Source organism: Vipera berus (genome assembly GCF_964194415.1).
Source record: "Vipera berus genome assembly, chromosome: 1".
In the NCBI taxonomy this organism is placed as follows: domain Eukaryota; kingdom Metazoa; phylum Chordata; class Lepidosauria; order Squamata; family Viperidae; genus Vipera; species Vipera berus.
Window position 1 is genome coordinate 186,117,311 of NC_138202.1, and position 17,779 is coordinate 186,135,089.

At 42.9% G+C, this 17,779-nt stretch overlaps 1 protein-coding gene across 4 annotated transcripts in view; it reads left to right on the plus strand.

Moving 5' to 3' along the window:
- Positions 1 to 3,300: 3,300 nt before the first annotated feature.
- Positions 3,301 to 17,779, plus strand: part of HDAC4 (histone deacetylase 4) — a 392,113-nt gene continuing 377,634 nt past the window's right edge. For all 4 annotated transcript variants that reach the window (XM_081338797.1, XM_081338799.1, XM_081338798.1 and 1 more), the window contains exon 1: positions 3,301 to 3,492. The gene's annotated coding sequence lies outside the window, so the exon portion shown is untranslated. The remainder of the gene's footprint in view (positions 3,493 to 17,779) is intronic.

Consider the following 17,779-nt stretch of genomic DNA (forward strand, 5'->3'; position numbering starts at 1 on the left):
CCAACAACCCAAGAGACGGCTTTACACATGGACATCACGAGACGGTCAACACAGAAATCAGATTGACTATGTGCTTTGTAGCCAAAGATGGAGAAGCTCTATACAGTCAGTAAAAACAAGACCAGGAGCTGACTGTGGCTCAGACCATGAGCTTCTTGTTGCAAAGTTTAGGCTTAAATTAAAGAAAGTAGGGAAAAGCGCTAGGCCAGTCAGGTATGAATTAAATCATATCCCTGTTGAATATACAGTAGAGGTAACAAATAGCTTTAAGGAATTAGATCTGATAGACAGAGTGCCTGAAGAACTATGGACAGAGGTTCGCGACATTGTACAACAGGTAGCAACCAAAACCATCCCAAAGAAAAAGAAATGCAAGAAAGCAAAATGGCTGTCTGAGGAAGCTTTGCAAATAGCTGAGGAAAGGAGGGAAGCGAAAGGCAAGGGAGAAAAAGAAAGATATGCCCAATTAAATGCAGAATTCCAAAGAATAGCTAGAAGAGATAAGAATGTCTTCTTAAATGAACAATGCAAAGAAATAGAAGAAAACAATAGAATAGGGAGGACCAGAGATCTTTTCAAGAAAATTGGAGAGATGAAAGGAACGTTTAATGCAAAAATGGGCATGATAAAGGACCAAAATGGCAGGGACCTAACAGAGGCAGAAGAGATTAAGAAGAGGTGGCAAAATTACACAGAAGAGCTATACAAGAATGAGCTTAACGTCCCTGATAATCACAATGAGGTGGTCACTGACCTTTAGCCAGACATCCTAGAATGTGAAGTGAAGTGGGCCTTAGAAAAGCTGAGCAACAACAAAGCTAGTGGAGGTGACAGTATTCCAGCTGAGCTATTCAAAATCTTAAAAGACGATGCAGTAAAAGTGCTACACTCAATTTGCCAGCAAATTTGGAACTCAAAAGTGGCCACAGGATTGGAAAAGATCAGTTTACATTCCAATTCCAAAGAAAGGCAGTGCTAAAGAATGTTCAAACTATCACACCATTGCACTCATTTCTCATGCTAGTAAAGTTATGCTTAAAATTCTACAAGCTAGACTCCAGCAGTATGTGGATCGAGAACTACCAGAAGTACAGGCAGGATTTCGAAGAGGCAGAGGAACAAGAGATCAAATTGCTAACATATGCTGGATCATGGAGGAAGCTAGAGAGTTCCAGAAAAACATCTACTTCTGCTTCATTGACTATGCTAAAGCCTTTGATTGTGTGGATCATAACAAACTGTGGCAAGTCCTTAAAGAGATGGGCATACCAGACCATCTTATTTGTCTCTTGAGAAACCTATATGCGGGCCAAGAAGCAACAGTGAGAACTGGACATGGAACCACTGATTGGTTCAAAATTGGGAAAGGAGTCCGGCAAGGCTGTATACTGTCGCCTTGCCTATTTAACTTATATGCAGAACACATCATGAGAAAGGCAGGGCTAGATGAATCAAAAGTTGGAATTAAGATTGCCGGAAGAAACATCAACAACCTAAGATATGCAGATGATACCACTCTAATGGGTAGAGGAACTAAAGAGTGAAGAGGAACTAAAGAGCCTCTTGTTGCGAGTGAAGAAGGAGAGTGCAAAACTTGGGTTGAAACTAAACAGTAAGAAAACCAAGATCATGGCATCCGGCCCTCTCAATTCCTGGCAAATAGATAGGGAAGAAATGGAGGTAGTGACAGATTTTATTTTCCTGGGCTCCAAGATCACTGCAGATGGGGACTGTAGCCAAGAAATTAAAAGACGCTTGCTCCTTGGGAGGAAAGCCATGGGAAATCTAGACAGCACACTAAAAAGTAGAGACATCACCCTGTCAACAAAAGTGCGTATAGTCAAGGCGATGGTCTTCCCAGTTGCAATGTATGGCAGTGAAAGCTGGACCATAAGAAAGGCTGAGCACCAAATAATTGAAGCCTTTGAACTATGGTGCTGGAGAAGACTCCTGCGAGTCCCTTGGACTGCAAGGCGATCAAACCGGTCAGTCCTAGAGGAGATCAACCCTGACTGCTCTTTAGAAGGCCAGATCCTGAAGCTAAAACTCAAATACTTTGGCCACCTAATGAGAAGGAAGGATTCACTGGAGAAGAGCCTAATGCTGGGAAAGATTGAGGGCAATAGAAGAAGGGGACGACAGAGAATGAGGTGGCTGGATGGAGTCACTGAAGCAGTAGGTGTGAGCTTAAATGGACTCCAGAAGATGGTAGAGGACAGGAAGGCCTGGAGGAACATTGTCCATAGGGTCGCGATGGGTCGGACACGACTTCGCAACTAACAACAACAACATTATGAAACCACTTCACGGGCTGGATCTGGCCCCTGGGCCTTGTGTTTGACATGTCTGTTCTAAAGGGAATGAGAATATGGGAGTTTTGTCAGGGTAAATCTTCCAACATAGCCACAAACCACACTCAAAAATCATAATGCCCAGCTCCTCTAACTCTGGTCAGGTTCTCACTTGTTTTCCTCTTGGCTTTCCTTCACTCTGTGTTTTTTACTTCACACTGGGCTTTTCTTCATAAAATATAAATTATCACAGCCTTTTTCTTTTCTTGTGATAACACAGGAGCATAAACATCTGACGGTGGTTTAAAAGATCTGTGGTTTAATATACAACATTAAAGAACTACATTCAGGGAGCATACAGAGTACAAGATAGTAATATACAAATGGTTCAAGTGAGCTAAAGATTCCAACTGGTATTCCCTCAGAGAGTCTCTTAAAGGGATACACTACTAAATTATAATTACCTTGACAAGACATGCTTATCATATTACCCAATAGTGATTTCAAGGGCTTCCAGTGTAAAAATTATATATGAAAAGAATTCATGTCTGGTTTAATGATTCCTCTTTTACCGACTTCCTCTTATGAAGGAGTTTCATTTGTACGCACCGTTTAAAAACTTCACCGGTAACTTCAGCACATTCTTTTAATCAATGTTTTTTAAACCAATGAGAATACAAGGTTCCAGAGCTCCGTCACATCACAGGAATTCAATCAAGTTTGAAATGTTTTAACGTATTTAGCATATTCGTAGGACGACAGACTGATGCTTCCCCCGAATCGTGTGAAAAGACTCCCAATAATGCGGAGAATTTATATCGCTTCAGAGACGGACTTCCTACTTCCGAAATCTTCCAAATACCGTACAATTCCAAAGCTACAAAACTTGTCTCTGAAGTGGGGGGGGGGGGGAGGACGAAGCAAGCCGCGAGGGACGGTGAGTAGGGAAAACCAGAGTGCGGCTATTAATAGCTTCGTTCTGTGATTGGCTTAAGGGAGCAAGAAAAAAAGTCTGTACCACGTGAGTTACTATGTGAAAATTCCAAGATGGCGTGTTCCGTCACGGGCTGACTCCGTTGGTGGCGTGCTCACCGTAGTGGTAGCGCCGAGGACCGTTCTAGTCCATTTCTTGGCCAACGGCGACTTCCCTGGGGGTCATTCGTTTTTTATCCTTGTTTTCTTCTTCTGTTTCCTAACACAGGTCAGTATCTGGCGCGGAGGCTTCCTGGAAGATCGCGGTATGATGCCAGTTATTGCCCAATCGTTATGGCACCTTTCCTTTAAACCATGGGGAGAGGTTGCGGCGGAAGAGTTTCCTCCTGCACCTTTAGCACTGGTAAAGGATTGGAGCCGGGGGGAGGGGGACAGGGTATTCAGGGCCATGGGGTGACTGACACTTTAGAGCACCAATCGAGGCCTCATTCGAAGACTGGCGGGTGCCTTTGAGCCATCACGCGAGGGTACCTCTTTTGATATCGGTTTCGTGGGGGCCGTCGAAGCCAAGGTGGAGTTGGGCTTTTTTAGCAGCCCGTGCCTATCAAAGGTTGGAAGGCGGGACTTAGATCGACATTGCTCCCATCTTGTTCCCCTCCCCTCTCTTCGCCGTGAGTAGCGGGTGCCACCCTCTTGGCTTCGAGGAAGCGTGTGCTTTGAGTGCCGTCTATTTGTTTGCATTTTTGTGTGAATGAAGCGGGTGGATCCAAGAACCGCACCCGTCTAGCGGCTCCCAAGAAACCTATTTCCTCCTGCTTAACCGGGGCTGAAAGAGCAACGGCTGGACGGGTAAGATGCATCTATCATGGAAACGCCCCTCGGAGTGAGGCTGGGCAGTGCCCCTCCCAACATTCCCGGCGGTGAAGGCCAAGCGGGTGGAGGAAGGAAAGGCCGAGGCGCTAGGAAGGACATCCGGCCGTGTGGCCGGCCGGGAATAGGTCTTCAATTTTTCCGTCATCAACTCACTGTGGAGGATAGGCTGTAATTGAGAGATCTCTAGTCCCGGTGACCGACCCAAATTCAATTTCGCATCATTATCCTGGACACGTATATTTGCCTTCATTCGATAGGCCATAAATCTATCGCATCTTTTCATAGAAAGGAGTACTGTTTTCATTTAAATAAAATATTGCCACACCTAGTAAGATTAAATAGTGGTATTGCCAAGGAATGAAGGGGAACCACAATAAATCTACAGCGAGAAAGCAGTTGTAAAGACCCAGTAACGGACGTAAGGTCTCATTAAATGCTTTCATTTGGGTGGTGTTTGCTTCACTCAGATGCATAATTGTGTAATTGGATATATGTGAGAGCATTTGCAGGCTGTATATTGGACTGGAAAGGATGAAATCTCCGTGCATGGGCGATGTGGGCTCATTTGCCTAATCCCTGTATATTGGCAAAAAATTACCCTGTTAATGGGGAGTTAGGAGATTTTTGGAGAAAGGGTGAGATAACAGTTTAATAATTTTCATGCCCTCCATATAATAGCCTCTATGAAGGTACTGCTTCTTTTACAGTAGATAGCCTGCTTATTGCACTGATTGCAGTATTTTTCTATAGTATGTGGCAGAGACATCTAAGGATAAAGATAACACCTTGTTCATCCTGTAATCTTGTCTTTGAGAGCATACTATAGCAAGCTTCTTTGATGGCTATTGCTAGGAGGTTATTTGCAACTTAACAGGACTCACATATAGATCTTAGTTATAGTGATATCCTTCTAGTTTCTCGTCCAGTACTGTATATCTCACTAGCTATATCTTAAATTCTTCTTGTACATAAAGTCCTATGTCCAGGCTGATATTTCTGAATATGGAGAAGCTTGAATAGGATTACTGGAACTATCTCTTGGCCATAGAGTTGTTGCTTGTTACATAGCAGTGGGTAAGGTAAAAACGTTCTGATGTAAGACAATTTTGTACGTATGTATATACGTATATACGTACGTGTGTATGTGTATGTATACATATACACACATATATACACTACACACACACACACATATATATATATATATATACTTATGCTCTTTTTTTACAAATGCTGGCATGTGTTTGCATGTGGAAGTAACTGCATTCCCTGTTTTCTTGAATCAGTGCAAGAATTAGAAATCACACTTCATTTAAACCTATTGCTGATACAAATGGGTAATCTGTCCGAATTTGTTACTGTATGGATGTTTATGGAACACTGAGATGCAAGCAAGTTTAGCAATAAACATAAAATGATACGTTTGATAATTATAATATTTGCCAATGATATCTTTGTATGTTATGCATTTTCCACTTGAAAATTTAACAAAATATTATGTTTGGTATATGTGTGCACGTATTTCTATTACCTGTTATTGTTATCTACTCTAAATTTTGTTAGCTGAAAAAACTCTTGCCACAGTAGTTTGGATACTGTTCAGGTTATTGAATGGTTTTCCGTTTTGTCAAATTCATTTCATTAGGTTCCTTTGTTGTGTTTTAAAGATGGCTTTCTTGCATTTAGAGTTTCTTTTTTAAAAAAACAAATTTTATTAGTTTCCAATTTAAAATCTGTATATTTAGAAAGCATCATGGTAATCAAAGATTCAATAACAGAGTTTTTAATACATTCAGGTTACATTATCATAACATCCTTCTCTATTTCCCTTAACATTTTATACAACATGTTTAAACTAATGAATTTCTAAGAATAGCATGGTCAATAAAGAAATTTATCAGTCCAATTTCAATGAAGTATATCCATGTCCTGTTATTAAGTTTTATCTAATTTTGATGTTAATTATAGTATTCAAATTTAACCTTTAACCTCCCAAATAATATTTGCAACCCAAATTTCCCTCATTTTATTACACCAAAAATTGTAACATCTAACATACACACAATAGTTAAATGGCTAAACTCTTACCTAATAAACATTGTCTATTTCAAATCCTAATACATCGTATGTTAGTAATAGGACAACCTATATTTATCGGTCTACTTCTACTTATACATAACCAAAATTTTAACATCAAACGTAGGATCCATAAGCCAAATTTCCATTATGTCAGCGTACAAATTATAATGTTTGAAATAAGCCTAATAAATACTTAAACACATTCTAATTCTATCTCATAAACATTTTGTATTTCAGATCCTAATAGGTCACTGATTACTAACAAAGTAGCCTGTAATGATTCTCTAAAAACTCATTTTTTTGAAATCTAACTCTAGTTTTCTTTTTTTTGCCAATTGGATTTCCAGACCAAGACTTTTAAATTGCCAAATAGGTCGTCTTTCACTCCCATACATATTATTTGCACCAGAGGAGGCCATCTAACCATGAATAATGCACAAAGGTTAAACCATTTATAGTCATTATATTGTTGTCCTGTTAATTCCAATCTCTTTTATTTGCTCTAATATCTTTGTCTGCAATTCGGTCTGAATTCTTCCATCTGGGTTCCTCTATTTTAAGTAGAAAGTCTTATCTAGTTTTGTAATTAGTACTTGACTGTCCAGGGTTTCCACAGGCTGTCTTTGTTGATTTTCGGCATCCTCTGTGTTAGCATCACTATTTTGCGCATGGTATAATTCTAGAGTTGTAAGCTCTTTAGAAAAGGTCAACAGTTTTCGTAGGTCAAACTTTTCCAACAACAACAACAACAACTTTATTGATTAGCCCTTGGGCCATATAAAAGTGCAAAGTTCCAGCAACAAACTGTCACCAAAACTTGAGAAAAGCAATCCAAAATGGAATTTGATAAAATACAATTTAAAATGCAATTAAAATAAAATACAATTTAAGATGAAATAGTAATAAATTACAAATTTAAGATATAGCTAAAATATGATAACATTATATTTCGGAGTCGCCCTTGCAATCTACCCCAATCAGTCCCACATATACCTTTGCATACCTTCATCCCGGGTCTATTCGGATATTCCATCTCTTTCTATGGGGGGTGAATTATTACCCCCCGTAAATAGGGCTCGCAAATTGGGAGTCCTCCTAGATTCGCGGCTCACCTTGGAAGATCACATGGTGGCTGTGACTAGGGGGGCTTTCGCCCAGGTTCGCCTGGTGCGCCAGTTGCGGCCCTATCTAAGCCGGGATGATTTATGCACGGTCACTCACGCGCTCGTGACCTCTCGTCTAGACTACTGCAACGCTCTCTACATGGGGCTTCCCTTGAGGACCACCCGGAGGCTCCAGCTGGTACAGAATGCAGCCGCGAGAGTTGTGTTGGGAGTCTCCCGATACTCCCATGTCACACCTCTGCTCCGTGAGCTGCATTGGTTGCCAGTTGTCTTCCGGGTGAGATTCAAGGTGCTAGTAATGGTGTTTAAAGCCCTCCATGGCATGGGGCCGGAGTACCTCAGGGAACATCTGCTGCCGGCATCAAGCTCCCTGCGCCCTGTGCGTTCCCACAGAGAGGGCCTCCTCAGGGTGCCACCGGTCAGAGAATGCCGACTGGTGGCCCCCAGGGGGAGATCCTTCTCTGTGGGCGCCCCGGAGCTATGGAACCAGTTACCGGTTGAGCTCCGGACGGCGCCCGATCTGCGCTCCTTTCGCCGCGATCTGAAAACATACTTGTTCGAGCAAGCCGGCCTGGCCTGAGGGGGGATTGGTGGGGTTTTTTTATTATTTTTATTGGGGCTTTTTACTATGTATCAATTGTATTTTAATCGGGCATGCATTTAATTATCTTTTAGTTTTTGTAAATTTCTGTGTTTTATTCTTGCCCTGTACACCGCCCTGAGTCCTCAGGGAGAAATATTATAGTATAGAAATATTATTTTATTATATTATATTATTAAATTAAATTATTAAATTAAATTAAATTAAAATATGCAGATCTTAACCGGATCATTTTGTTTAAATACTGTGCTACGTTAAATGTTATTTTCAAGTTCTGACCATATGGGGATCCCAATGGGTCATTAGTTTTGGTATATATTATTTATTTATTATTTAAATTTATATACCGCCCTATTCCCATAGGACTCAGGGCAGTTTACAGGGAAAATTAAAATACATAGTATACAAAATTAAAATCAATTAAAACTATTGATTAAATTATAGTCCCTGAAGTTAAACTAAAACCCAATTAAATTAAATTAAATTAAAACCCCTCAGTCTGGGCCAAACAGCTTGAAAAACCAGGTTTTCAAGTCCCGGCGAAATGAGTGAAGGTCGGGGGCAGTCCTGAGTTCCGTGGGAAGTTGGTTCCATAGGGCTGGCGCACCCACAGAGAACGCCCTCCCCCTGAGAATAACCCGCCGGCATTCCTTAACCGGCGGTACCCTGAGAAGGCCCTCCCTGTGGGAGCGCACAGGACGATGGGAAGTTGATGCCGGACCCAAGCCATTTAAGGCTTTATAGGTCATTACTAACACCTTGAATCTCACCCGGAGGGCAACCGGAAACCAATGCAGCTCACGGAGAAGAGGTGTTACACGGGAGTATCGGGAAACTCCCATAACAACTCGCGCAGCTGCATTCTGCACCAGTTGAAGCCTCCGAGTGGTCTGTAGAGAGTGTTGCAGTAGTCTAACTGGGAGGTCGCGAGCGCATGGGTGACTGTGTGTAGGGCATCTTGGTCCAGATAGGGCCGCAACTGGCACACCAGGCGAACCTGGGCAAAAGCCCCCCTGGTCACGGCTCCTATATGGTCTTCAAAATTGAGCCGTGAATCCAAGAGGATGCCCAGGTTGCGAGCCCTATCGACGGGGGGGTAACACCTCACCCCCCATCTTTAATGGTGGAACAACCTGGCTAACCCGAGATGCCGGTATGTACAGCCACTCAGTCTTGGCAGGATTGAGGTGAAGCCTGTTTCTCCCCATCCAAACCCAGACCGCCTCCAGGCAACAGGACATCACGTCGAGTGCATCACTGGGTTGGTTCGGGGTGGAAAGAAAAAGTTGGGTATCATCAGTGTACTGGTGATACCCCATCCCGAAACCATGAATGACCTCACCCAGCGGTTTCATGTAGATGTTGAACAGGAGGGGAGAGAGGACCGACCCCTGAGGGACTCCACAAATGAGAGACCTCGGGGCGGACCTCTGCCCTCCCGTCAACACCGACTGCGAGCGGCCCAGGAGGTCGGAGGAGAACCACCGTAAAACAGTGCCTCCCACTCCCAACCCCCTGAGACGCCGCAGTAGGATACCATGGTCGATGGTATCGAAAACCGCTGAGAGGTCTAAAAGGACTAGGACAGAGGAACATCCCCTGTCCCGAGCCCACCAGAGATCATTCACCAGTGCGACCAAAGCCGTCTCCGTGCTGTATAGACCAAGATACCTGTCTGTCACCCTCTTATACAGACAGCAGTCAAATAGGATGTGAGCCAGGTCCTCTACTTCTGTCGCTCCGCAAATGCAGAGATGCTCATTGTACGGTATTGCATGAAATCTCCCATATCTGACCATTGTGTCAAGCTGTTCGAATCGTGCTCTTGTAAATATCTCCCTAAGATGTTTTGGGAGTTGTAACTTCAAATAACTGTCCACTTGAAAAGTACATTTGTATTTACTCAGCCATTTCAACTTACCCACCTTCCTAAGGATAGCTATATAGCATATAGGAGCTGTGACTAGGGGGGGCCTTTGCCCTGGTGCGCCAGTTGCGGCCCTATCTGGACCGGGATGCCTTGCGCTCGTGACCTCTCGTTTAGACTACTGCAATGTGCTCTACATGGGGCTGCCCTTGAGGACCACGCAGAGGCTTCAGCTGGTTCAGAATGCAGCCGCGCGAGTGGTGTTGGGGGTCTCCCAATACTCCCATGTAACACCTCTACTCCGCGAGCTGCATTGGCTTCCGGTTGCCCTCTGGGTGAGATTCAAGGTGCTGGTGATGACCTATAAAGCCCTAAATGGCATGGGTCCGGTTTACTTACGGGAGCACCTGTTGCCGGCATCAACTTCCCTTCGTCCAGTGCACTCCCACAGAGAGGGCCTCCTCAGGGTGCCGTCGGCCAGAGAGTGTCGACTGGCGACCCCCAGGGGGAGGGCGTTCTCTGTGGGCGCGCCAGACCTTTGGAACTGTTTACCGGTTGAGCTCTGGATGGCTCCTGACCTTCGCTCCTTCCGCCGAGACCTAAAAACTTATTTATTTGAACTAGCTGTCCTGGTCTGATGGGTTTGGGGAAATTTAATATTAATTTTAATTAATTTTACTCTAATTGGGCTTAATATTTAATTCTATCTTAACTTTTGTATACTGTATTTTTATTGTATCTATTGCCCTGTACACTGCCCTGAGTCCTTCGGGAGAAGGGCGGTATAGAAATTAATAATAATAATAATAATAATAATAATAATAATAATAATAATAATAATAATAATAATAATAATAATATCAGTTTGTGCTTCTATATCCTTAATTCTTTGGGCAACACTTTTTTAAGATTGTTCTGTTACGCAAGAAACAGGAAGGCCACAGCTTCTTACAAAATTTCTTAGTTTGGTGATCCAGGAGATTTGTGATTGTAGTTTTATTTGCTCTAGTAGGCACAATTTGGGGAGTCTATCAGTCTCCATTTCATTAACTTTGCACTAATAGTTATAAGCTCTAATTTTAGATAATGCCTGAATTGTATGAATTCCCAATTCAGCTCTAACTGCTGCAGCAGATGTTCTTGGATCTACACCCAAAATACATCTCAGATGCTGGGACTGTGTTTGTTCTAAAACTGTGGTTAAGTAAAGACCCCAGATTTCTGCTCCATACAAGAGCATTGTGGTAACCTTAGCCTTATAAACCTTGAGTAATGGAGCTAGGGACCCTGGGTAACTATGGTTCTTTAGTTTGAGCAATAAATTTAAACAGGCTTTTGCTCTAAATGTACTCCGTTGATGATGGCAGGCCCAAGATCCAGTCTTGGAAAAAGTTACTTCCCAAATATACAAAGGTATTAACCTGCTCAATTGGTTCACCATCTAATTGCCACTTATGTCTCTGATGGTTTCTTCCAAACACCATTATTTTCGGTTTAGATTTGCTAATGATTAGGGAGTTATCCTGGCAATAAGAGCTGAATCTTCTTAATAGCCTACGTAATCCTACTTGTGAGTATGATAATAAAATCATATCAGCATAAAGCACGCTGTTACAGTAAGTATTTAGGATCATCGGCATGTGTACCATGGTATCCTTCATTAACCCTGGCAAGTCATTGATGTATAAATTAAATAATAATGGGGCCAGGATACACCCTTGCCTTATCCCTTTATTTGTGTGAATCCTGTTAGTCAGGGCCCCATTAACCCCATACTGCATCCTCAAACAGGTACTTGTGTAAAGGGCTTTAATCAAAGCCAGGAGTCTGGGTTCTATTTTAAGAGATGTCAATTTACTCCATAGTACGTCTCTATTTACCATATCAAATGCTGCTGTAAGGTCTATAAAAGCAGCAAACAGGGGTCTCCTCTTATAGGCATATTTGGCAATTAGATGGTTCAAGACAAAGCAGTTATCAATAGTAGATCTGTTTTGTCTAAAACCTGCTTGGTCTTCTGTGAGGATGTTGTTTTCCTCTACCCAGATTTCAGTTCTGTTCAAAAGGTACCTAGCATATATTTTTGCTACAATGTCAATCAGGCTGATGGGCCTATAATTACTAGGATCCTTTTTATTCCCTTTTTTATATATGGGGACAACTATTACCATCTTCCACCCATCTGGTATATGGCTGGTGTTATTTATGTATGTAAAAAGACCTGCTAATACAGGGCCCCACCAGTTGGGAAATTTCTTAAATAATTCTGCTGGTAAAAAATCCTCGCTTGGGGCTTTATTGCTCTTTAAGCTTTTAATGATGGACTATCTCCTTTTCTGAGACTGGTGGCCAAGGGGGGAGAGTTCTAGGATTTACCAAGTAACTGTTTAAAAATAATTTCTTTACCGGTTCAGTGGGGGCAAACAAGCACTGATAATAATTTTCCCAGTCCGCGGCAGAGATTGGTATGTCAAATGCAAATCTCCGTTCCTTCAGGATACCTGCTACAGAGTGCCAAAATAATACTGAATTATGATTTCTGGCAGCCAACTCAATTTCTGACCAGATTGAAATGGCAAAACATTTTTTCTTTAATGTTATAGTTTTTTTATATTCCCTTCTTGTGTGCAGCATCTTAGCTTGTATATAGGCAGTAGGTTTCCTCTGGGCAAGCCTCATGGCTGCCTTCAATTTCTTTTTCTGTCGCTGGCAATCAGGATCAAACCAGCGAGGTCTACCCACTTGGGCTCTTTTTGTAGTAGGTTTAGTTGTTAGGTGTTTCTTCAGTATGTTACAAAGATTGGAGAATGCATTGAAGGCTGAAATCCAGTCAGTAGTAGATGACTGTATTGTTCTAGCCCACTTAGTAGCATTCTCTGTTTTAAGGCATTCTAATATTGCCTTAGTATCAACTTTGGCCCAAATTAACCTTTTATTTTGGGTCACCTCTACCTTTTTGGTGAGCCATCTGTCAGTCATGTTATATGGTCTTAAATCTGAGCGGCCTCGCAATGTCACACAGGCTGATGGTCGCTATTGTCGCTAAGGTGTACTGTGACCTTTGAGAAGAGGTCAGCCTTATCTCTAGACACACAAAAGAGATCAAGTACACTACTTGATTTGGCTGAGTGGCATGTATAAGGGTATGTATAATTCTTGTCCTTACCTCCCAAAATTTGGAGATTACCCTTAAAAATTAAGGAGACTAGGAGCAGGCCAGCGGCATTACTTTTACAGTCTCTCGAGCCACTGAGGATGGTTATCAAAGAACTCCCCTGGGATTCCCTTCTTCTGGGCAAGCTCATACAGAGAGGGACCCAGTCTAGCATTCAGATCTCCTAATAATACCACTATGGCCTGAGGGTACAGTATAGATATATCTTCTAAGATAACTTCCAAGCCCATCCAATATTCAGAATTATAGTGCTGGGATGTGCTTGGAGGAATGTACACATTTACCAATATTAACTCAAACTGGTCATATTCGAATTTGACAGCTAGAAAGTACGGATACTTATCTTCGTTATATAATTTCTCTCCCTGCCATTGCAACTCTTGCTTTATAAGAATGCATAGCCCACCAGAGGGTCTCCCTTTGTTCTTTGTTTTTAGGGTTGGGGGGGCCCATCCCTGAAAGCCTGGCAATTGTACTGGTTCGTCCACTTCTGTTAGCCAGGTTTCTTGAAAGGCTATTACGTCAAATCTAGAGAGAAAGCTCATTAGTCCACTATCAACCATCCCTTTCCAGCCAGCTATGTTCCAGGTCAGACATGTCAAACACAAGGCCCGGCGGCCGAATCCGGCCCGCGAAGTGGTTTCATGTGGCCCGTGAAGCCATCCTGGAAACAGTGAGGGAACGGTCCCCACTGCCTTGGCCCTGGCCCAGAGACCCTCCTTCTGCCAGAGACCCTCAGATCTGTTCCACTCCTGCCCAGGCCCCCATAGGCACCCTTGATGCGAACGATGTAGAGCTGGCCATGCCCACCCAGTAGGCCATACGCACTCTAGCCATGCCCACCCAGTAGGCCACGCCCACCCTGGCCATACCCACTCGGCCCCCTGAGGGCAACTGCAATGCTGATGCGGCCCTCAATGAAATTGAGTTTGACAACCTTGTTCCAGGTCATCAACTCTATGGGGTTCTCAGAGGCAAGGTGGTTTGACTTGGTTGATTGGCTAGATGGTAAAAATGCCAGATGTCAACTTGACATTGGAGCTGGGTCAATATCATCTAAGCTTCCCATATAAATGCAGTTGTTGTGAGGTTCGATATTTCTCCTCATGGGTTGCAGAACTTGTTGTTGCTCATCTATATCTCGGTTGCCAGTGTGCCTCTGCTCTTGCTCCAAGAATGATTTTTTTTTCCAATGGGCAGGTACTCTGGCTTAAGTCTATAAATGTAGATTTATGTCCATTTTTGGAGGGGCATGGCTGAGGGTTCAACTTGTAGAAAGATGTTGTGGGAACTTCTAAATCAAATGAGGATGTAAGCTGGATTATGTCCTTAGTGTTTGTCATCTTAGGGGGCACTGTGTGATGAAGCCCTTTGTCTTTCAGTTGTTTCTCAGAGGCTGGGTCAGTCAGTGCAGTTACCCCACTCTCATCCTGTGTGACAACACCTTTTTTACTGTTGTGGTAAAGGCAGGTTGTTGATTAAATATCTTGTCACAAGGTTGCATGGTTAGTGGAGCCAAATTAAATAGAGGCTTTGGTGTAGATTGAGTTGTTGTCAGTGCCTCTTTTAGGTCATCCAATCTTTGAATGATGTTAACTTGCTCAGGTTCTGGCAATGCATTGAATAGGTCAATCAACATTTCCTCTGGCACATCCTCAGCAGTTCCTGCAGCTGTGGGTAACACAGTTCGTATATTGCTTCTTTGCTTTCTCAGGGTCAGTTCAGTTGCAGCAGCCTCAGGCTTAGTAGTGTGAGGGCTGTTGCACCCAAGATTTAAAGCGACAGTTCCCTCTTGGTGATGCTGTTTCAGGAGTGGGCACACTTTTTCTGAGCAAAAGACCCTTATTGGAAATATTGAGAAAAAGCTCAGAAAGGGCTTCATTCTGAAGAGCATGGAGGGAATTGTGGGCTGCTTGAACGATAGGAGAATTCTCATACATTGTGTTCTTGCTGGCAGCCACTCTGCATGTAGTAGATCTATCAGAGTGAATTCACAGCGGAGCAGCTGGATCAGGGACAGCCTAATAGCTTTTCTATTGCTCCAATGCCCTCTATTTACTCTCTTGTCATAAATTTGCAAAGTAACCTGGTTAGTTTGCAGACTGTAGTTATATTGGTCATCTCTTAGACCACAGGTCTGCAACCCGCGGCTCCGGAGCCGCATGTGGCTCTTTCAGCCGTCTCCTGCGGCTCCCAGTCCTCTGCTATGTGCAGTCCAAAAAAAAAAAGTGGGACTAAAAAAGTTCAACCAATCAATTCAAATATGCAGGGTAGGTGCATATCTCGCCTTGGCTCCTCTTCAGTCAAACCCTGTTCTGCGCATGTGCACACATTTTTTGCGGCTCCCAGTTTTTCCTTTTGTGAGGGAACCGGTTCCGAGTGGCTCTTTCACTGTTTCATGTTGCTGACCCCTGTCTTAGACCTTTGCCTGATTGAGTGTTTTCTCTGTAGGTGTTCAAATTTTTGGGAGGAGAACAAGGTACTTCTCTAGTTTCAGTTCCTGAGTTAGCCATCCCATGTCTGTCCATGGTTATCCTCCCAAGTCCTTCTACAGTATTTGGGTGGCTCCTAACAAACTATGCAAAAGATTCTTTCAGGCAGTCGACCTTATTTATGACAATTGACAAGAGATCATATATTTAGTTTACAGTTTGAGCTGTAAGAAAACATTGTCTAGAGAGGAAGTCTGTCACATTTTCCCCCTTCAAATTTGCTACATCTCCCTCCTGTGGTAAAAAAGGCTGTTGCCAGATTCCAAGGAGGGGAGCCATTCTCCGAGAGGGAGGAGGACAACTCCACACGCTGTCTGCTCTCCAGTTCGGTTTGTAAGTCCCATTCCAATGAGTCACATAAATTAAATTTATCTGATAAGGTGCCTGCGAATGAGTTACTTACTGGAGCAGACTGTCTGTTTGCAATATAATCCTTCATTTTCTGCTGCTTCAAAGGCTTGGATATACTGCAGAGTGCTGTCTCTTCCTTCTTTTCCCCATTCAGGTTTGTTAAAACAGGTTTAAAAATAAGTTTTAAACTATGGTTTAAAAGGTTAAAATGGGTTAAAAATGGGTTTAAAAAGTTAAAAAGGGGAGGAGCTCTTTCCAGCCTTTGCTGCCTCTCCACTTTCTTGGCTCCCCAAACTTTTCCAAAGTTTGTGGTGAGTCCTTAGGGTTGTCTGTCTTAGTGATAGTTCTTTGTACTTTTAAAATTGTAGGTTCTTTGAGTGGAGTCAAGTTTTGGATATTATTTTTTTTAGTATCTTCTTGCTTATATTCCTCTGTCTCAATAGTAACTTCTTCCAATTTTGTTATGTTCTGAATTGTAAATTCTTTAGTTGGAGACTGGGTTTCAATTTATGGATTGGAGTTGGCACCTAAATTTTTCAGTCTGGAGATAGACATCTCAGTGACTTCATAGATTGTTTCAAGTATGAGCTTATAATCAAGTGAGGTTTGTGGCTGATCAGTCTCCATTTTGAAATAATTGTAAATAGTCCTTAGTGGAGGCTAATTTTCAAACAATAATTGTCCATCTCCACGGTCTTAAAAGCTAAGTTCACCTCCAGCTGTTTCAGGTTTTTATCTTTAATTGATGCCAAGGTCAGTTCCAAAGTATAAACAGGTTTGTTTGCCAATAATATTCACTTGCTGTATCAGACTTGGCCACTAGATGTCCCCAGAGTACTTAAAATCCTTTTCATGCAGAGTAAATTTTAACAATTTTAAGTACTTTTACTTATTTCTTTTTTCTTTTTTGTCCCCTTTTTTAGTCAAATAAGTGGAATAGTCTGTTTCTGTGAGTATAGGAATTTTGGGTCACCAAAAATAGGCAGTAAATCCAATTAGTATTATTTAGTTCAAGGCTTTTCTCTCTCTCTCCCAATATAGACAGACGCTGCCATTAAGGAGGGTGGGGAAAAAATCCCTTCCCTCTCTCTTCGCAGGGGGAAACAGATTCAAGAAGTTTTTACCAGGAAAAGGTAAGCAATTAGGAAAAGGAGAAGGCAAGTTTTCTGTTGTGCTTTCAAGTGCTTTCTTGTAATTTTGTCTTCGGCAGGAGACAGCTAGAACGATGGGCCATGGGAGTGGCCGATCCTTTCTTCATTGGTTTGAAGAGTTGCTCCAGGCCAACAGGAGGGCTGCCGCTCTTCTACCGTTGACCCGGAGAGGCGTCTCCCCCGCTCGTCGCCCCTCTAGGGTGACTTGACCCCTTTACAGTGGTCCCCCTCAAAAGAAATCCAGATGACGTGAGAAGCTCATGCGTTTGGCTGCGCCACGATCTGGAACTGGAAGCTTCATTTAGAGTTTCTTTGAACCTTTATCCCAGGACTTTTTAACCTTTTCACCCATTGTACCACTTTTAGGATATGGCAACATCCGAGTACTACCAGTCGCTTAAGGTATCCAAAACTTGATGACCAAAAAAAAAAAAAAAAGGAAAAAAGTGATGAACTTCAGGTAGTCCTCGACTTACAACAGTTGGCTTAGTGACTGTTCGAAGTTACAATGGCACTGAAAAAGTGCCCCCCAAGCCACAGCCAAGCAAGACATCTGCCTGCCCGCCTGGCAGCACTCTTCCTCCTTTCCGAGGTTTTCATTGTTGTGAGCATCTCTGTTGAGGATTGGCAGCGACCCTGGAGATGCTGCAACATTCCAGCTGCTCAGTGCTTCTTCTGGGCTTCTTCCGCTGATCCCTGACAGCCCTGCAGCTCCAGCTGTCTCTCGCTCAGGCTTGTGCCGTGCTACCACCGGTTCAGCTCATTCCCTCCCCCACTACTACTTTTTTAGGATGGTCGCGTACCACCTGCCAGGTGCCAATGTACCACGGGTGATACCTGTA